Raw genomic sequence first — 6000 nt, forward strand, 5'->3', positions numbered from 1 at the left:
CACATGACTACACATGTATAACCTATATCAAATTGCTTGTCTTCTCAATGAGGGGGAGTGAGGAGTGAGGAAGGGAGAGAATTTGGAACTCAAAGTTTTAAAAACAAAGATTAAAAATTGTTGTTTACATGTGACTGGAGAGAAATACTAAATAAAACTAAATAAAATAAAACTAAATAAAAGTAAATAAACATATTGAGGAAAACATTTAACAATAACAGCTTTAAATGTTGATGTATTAGACCAATAAAACAAAATAATGTGGCAAGATGAGTTACATACAAGTTACATACAAGAAGCATATTGAAAGGGAAAAGATACATTGAGAATGAAAAAACCTATTGTGCATCAAGTGAATTCTAAAAAAGAAAGATTTGTGGCCATGACATCAGAAAGGTAAAAATTCACAATATCAAGAAAAATAAACATTGAACCTATAGTCCATGTAAATAAATCCTAGGCAATAAACTAATATTTATGCCAAATCTTGGTGCTCTACTTCTCATTACACCTTAATTCATAAAGGAAATGGTATCTGAATTGGAAAAAAAAAGACAGTGACACAATAAGTATAGAAGTATTTAATTTTCTCTTTCTAAAAGAGAAACAGGAAGGAAAATATAGAAAAAAACAAATTTTTGAGAATTGAGAGCTGAAAGACTTATGGCATCTTCTGAATGGGAACATTAAAGAATATACATAACCTTCAGCACTACATCATCCCTTTGCAAAAATAGACCATATTCTGGGACATGTAGAAACTACATTTTTTTAAGTAGAAATACTAAACACATAATTTACATTCCATAAGGCAAAAAGGAAGAATTAATATAAGGAACATAAACAGATGCAGGTTTAATTGTAGATTCAATAGTGACATACTGAATAAAAATGAGTCAAAGAAAAAATCGTAAGATAGGAGCCTGAAAGATATGTTCCAATCTATACATCAAAAATATTTGTTAAGCACCAGCTATTTACCATTCACTGGGCCAAAGGATAAAAAGGAAAAAAAGTTAAAGAGACAAATATACACATTAAAGGGTGGCACTTAGAGCTGGAGGAATCCAACTGGAGATTCTTTGAAACCTCATTTTAATTTCATTTAAATTATTTTCTGTAATGCAAATGAAATGGTTGCTTTCATAATGATTTGAGTAAATTTCCCCTTATAACACTATTTCACTTATCATTATATTTTCCTATTGCCAATCAATAATGAAAGCATTTTCTTGCCTTTAGAAAAAAAAAGCTCAAGAAGATTGTTACAAGCATATGGAAAGATATTTGCAGAAAATCATGCAGGGCTATTCCCAAACCTAGTCTCAAGAGTATTCTGATGCTGAAGTTAGAGGTCAAACGGTGTGGATCAGAAGGGAAAAAATGTATGTGTACATATGTCTAAGTATGCTGGAAAGGAAAGGTTCACTTCAAGATCATGACAGCACATTAAAAATATTTCTTTCTGTGCTCTAATACCAAAAGATCTGGCTTCTTGAAAAGTTTATTCACTTTCTGTCGAATAGATGTTTGTTAGTGTTAGTGAAATTGAGGTCCTGAGAGGTTAAATAACTTGCTCAAAGTTATGGCAGTATGGCAAAGGTGAGACTTGTACCCAAATCTTCTGTTTTGACTATAGCTAGGCTTATACCCATTACAAAGGAAAATGAAGGTCATGGAGAAGAGATCGAATTTCAAGGGGCAGGGGAGTTCCTAGCCTACAGTGCTGATAGGTTTGCAAACCCTTGGGTATCTGCAGCTGCTAATGTATAAACATGAAAACTGCTAGTTTTATTTGCATAAAGAGCTAATTTGTTTCACTTCTAACAGAATATTTTGCATTTGTAATGTGGTCCTTAGCATCCCTGACCCTATTTTTAAAAGTTCCCACCAAAAGAGCTTTTCATATTCCCAAATTTATCCAATCTTCCACTCCACAATGGATGTTTTTACTCCATATGATCTAAGGCTCAAATGAAATATGTAAAATACCTTGCAAACTTGAAAGTGTTACATCAGCATTTTATATCATAATAACATTGTTAACTGTTATTATGGAAGTAGTGGGTAGATGGCACAGTGGATAAAAGTGCTGCACTGAGAGTCAGGATTATCTGAGTTCAAATTCTGTCTCTGATACTTACTAGCTGTTTGCCCATGGTTAAATCTCTTAACCTCTCTCAGATTAGTTTCCTTTTCCTCAAAATGTAAGTAATAATAGCATTAGTTCCAGAGGATGTTATGAGGATCAAATAGGATAATACATACATACATACACAGTGCTACATGGACATTAAATCACTATCTCTGTAGAGAAAACAGGAGACAAAGGAAAATCTTGGCAATTAATTAAACTGAACTCAATTGACTGAGCACTACCAATATATACCCTTGCACAATGCTTGACAACTATATTCTTACAACTGAGTAAACTTGATCCCCTTGATTGTGTTGGTGGTCAGACATTTATACCATCCTAACATGTGAGGTTAGAGTCTACTTCTCTATCCACTTTACCATACTGCATCTTTCAAGAAATGAAGTGGCAAAAGAAAAAAATGGGGGATGGATTTTCAAAGTAGATAAATATTCTCAATCCTATTTGCTTTTGTAACACAAAACATATTTCACCAAGATAATGTTGATTTATGAAGACCTTTCATACATAATCCTTTTGTTCATAGGGGTTTGATCAAATATTTTTTTTTTTAATCTGACTTTCTCTTTCTTGATATAGGGTAAAGCAGATCCTTAGGACAACAGTCACAGCTGCTTTTACAGAAAAACTCTCTTAACTCTTCACATTAAGACTTGGTCAAGGACACTGAGACATAGTGTAATCCATAATTTAAAAGAGTTTCACTTAGTGAAACTCGTTTTTTTTCTTATAACATCCATGTGCTCCATAATCACCTAGAATTAAGACATTTTGTGAGGAACTGCTAACAGAGATAGATATCTATAGTCTATTAGTATCAAGAATGCAAAGGAAGGGGCTCAACTCATATCTTTTGAAAAAATCTTTTAGAGATCTTACCATTTCCATAGCTTTGGTTACCATATGTAATGCAAGGTGATGCCCAGATCTACATATCCAGAACTAATTTTTACCATGACATTGGTAATGTCCACCAAATCCAAATGGCTACTGCAAATTTTGATCTAGAGGTTCCATTGCTGCTTCAAACTCAACATGTTCAAAAATGAACTCATCAGTCTCCTCTAGCCTTCTCTTTCTCTACATCTCTTGAAAATTCAACTTAATTTGACCAAATCTGAACTACAAAAATGTATCCTTGCCTTGTCTTTGACAGCTGTATTCTTATTAACCAAACAAAACCTTTCCTGTATAGCCTTATGGTTTGTGTTGAATCAACTATTTACTAATTGAATTTTGATTTATCCTAGTTCTTGAGATTAGAACCTGATAAAAAGTCCAGTTGTGTCTGAAGGTCCCTCATCTTCCCAGTGCCAATTCCAGAATAAACTTTGACTCTTTCTTTTCCTTAAACTTATTCCCTCACATCCAATTAATCTCATCAGTTCTATGTTTGAAATAGTCCTTGTATCCATTCCCTACTCTCAGGCTCACATCACCTCTCTACTGGACTATTATAATGGGAAGAGGAAGGGAACAGCCATTTACTAAATGCATACTATGTGCCAGACATTGTGAGGAGCACCGTATATATAATATCTCACTTGATCTTCACAATAAAACTGTGAAGTCGGTGCAATTTTATCTCCATTTTATAGATAAGGTAACTGAGTCTGAAACAGGTTACATGATCACAGAGCTAGTAAATATCTAAAGGAGGATTTCTACTCAGATCTTCCTGACAACAGGCCCAGCACCCTATCCATTGCTCCATTTAGCTGCTTCAAATATAAACTCCTTAGCAAGGCCCTAAAGGTCTTTCAAAGAATCACTGCAATCTAACATTCCAATTGTATTCCACATTATTCTCTTTTACCCATACTATATTCCAGCTAATCTCAATTACTATTTACTAGTCTTGCTCCATACTTTAAAGTTTGTATACTAGGTGAATCAGGTATGTCAGTGCACCCTAGGACAAGCATTTAGCATTCTCTCTTCCCCTTTCCCTCAGGGGATGTAGAAGTTGGTCACTTTCTCTTGAGTCTTTTTCCTTTAGTGGAAAGAACAGTGTCATTGCTCACTCAAGAGTATGCCAGCACACATGCTCTACCTCTGTGCACACCTGTGATGGTTCTAAGTCTGGCTCAGTGCATTCTCACAGGCCATCCTCTAGTAAAAGAATGCATTTATTTCTTATTGAAATAGTTCTCTTCTTTTGAGGTCCAGCTCTGTTGTTGTATCCCCAGTCAGGGAGATATCTTCCTCAATTCAAAATAATCTCTCCCTTCTCACATCATCTCATTATGCTTTGACTGGATTTTTCCTTTCTTGCTTACCACATTCTAGCTTATGTCATGTTTATTCTTTGCATGTTACACTATTGGAAGTGACTACTTTTTCCTATTTGCATCCTTATTGCCTAGTATCACACCTTGTAAATAGCAGAGATTTAATAAATATTTATTGTACTAGTCAAATTGAGTTTATTAATGAGGAACAGGGGAGCTGTGGCCAGTTTTGAAAATTTATTGATTCTCATCCTTTTATTTTTACATGAGGTTTTTAAAAAAGAATCACCCATTGAGGCTTTATATTTAAAAAAAAAAATCTGCATTTAGTATTAAATATGTAGGATTTCTGAGAACAAATCTTCAAAAACTGTAATCTTACAAAAATAATTTAGATCCTTTTATTTCTTCAGCTCAGTGACTTTGATATATTAGAGCAAACATGATGCCTCTCTAGGAAACTCTCCATCCACAGAGCATGTTCCTACTTTGACCTAGCAGTATGCATGTATACATAACTTGATTGACTAGCTGAGTCCCAGAGCATTTCTAGCTCCCATTGTCCCTGCTATGAAGGACAAACTCTGGGTAAGTCTTATGGTTACATGATCACCAAGGAATAAAGAAGAAACTTTTATTACAGGGGTGAGAATGTTGTGGTGTGGTATCTGGTGTAGCGGACGGCCCGCGTCCCTACACGGCTCGGTGATGTGGTGAAGAAAAGAGACACGGGAGGCGGGAAAAGATAGACCAGTTCCGTTTATTGATCCGAGGGTTAGGGTATATATAGACAGAAACTGCAAGTCTACATGACATTCTGCTGGTCTCCTGTCCCGTAGATCTGGCCAGTCTTAGTGTCTTTAAAGACTGTTAGCCTAGAGGGCCTCTATTTTACATATCCCTTGTTTTCTGTAATTCTCTTGTTTGTCTCACGGAGACAGAAACATCTGGGGGGCATGGAGAGCCATTCTGGATGATAATGAGAACAGTCTCAAAGAACAGTTTCCCTGAAGGTCTTTCCTGATCTTATCAACAGCACTCCACCCTGGCCCTCAACAGTCTGGTCTCAGAATCACAGAATTAGAATCATTTCCATCACCATCTAGTCTGATTCACCCTTGAATAAGAGTCCCATCTATAATATTTATGACAAGCGATTATCCAAAGCCTTTAATAATAGACATCTTGGTATAGCGGTTAGAGGGTTGGTCAGTTAAAGTTCTAGTCCTGTCTCTGATACAAAACAACTATACAATCCTGGGCAAGTCACTTAGCCTCATAGGCAATTCTCTAAAGACTAAACGACAAACAGTTGCTGACTGGCATTAGTAGACTTTCCTCACCAGGAAGGAGTTCATTATAGCAATGAATAAAGAGGGGCGAAGAAAGCAAGGAAAACCTATGACTTCCTGGCAATTTCTTCTGCTTTTATTAGGTAATTTTCTATTACATTAAACCAAAATCTAACCATACAATTTTCACCCATTACTCCTAGCTCAGCCTTCTGCTAGTAGAGCAAGAATAATACCTCTCATGATAACTCTTAAGGCATTTCAAGGCAGCTATCATGTACCTTAAAGCAGGACACTTAAATCTTCTTTGTTCTATGCT

This window comes from Notamacropus eugenii, chromosome 5 (assembly GCF_028372415.1).
Source record: "Notamacropus eugenii isolate mMacEug1 chromosome 5, mMacEug1.pri_v2, whole genome shotgun sequence".
In the NCBI taxonomy this organism is placed as follows: Eukaryota; Metazoa; Chordata; class Mammalia; order Diprotodontia; family Macropodidae; genus Notamacropus; species Notamacropus eugenii.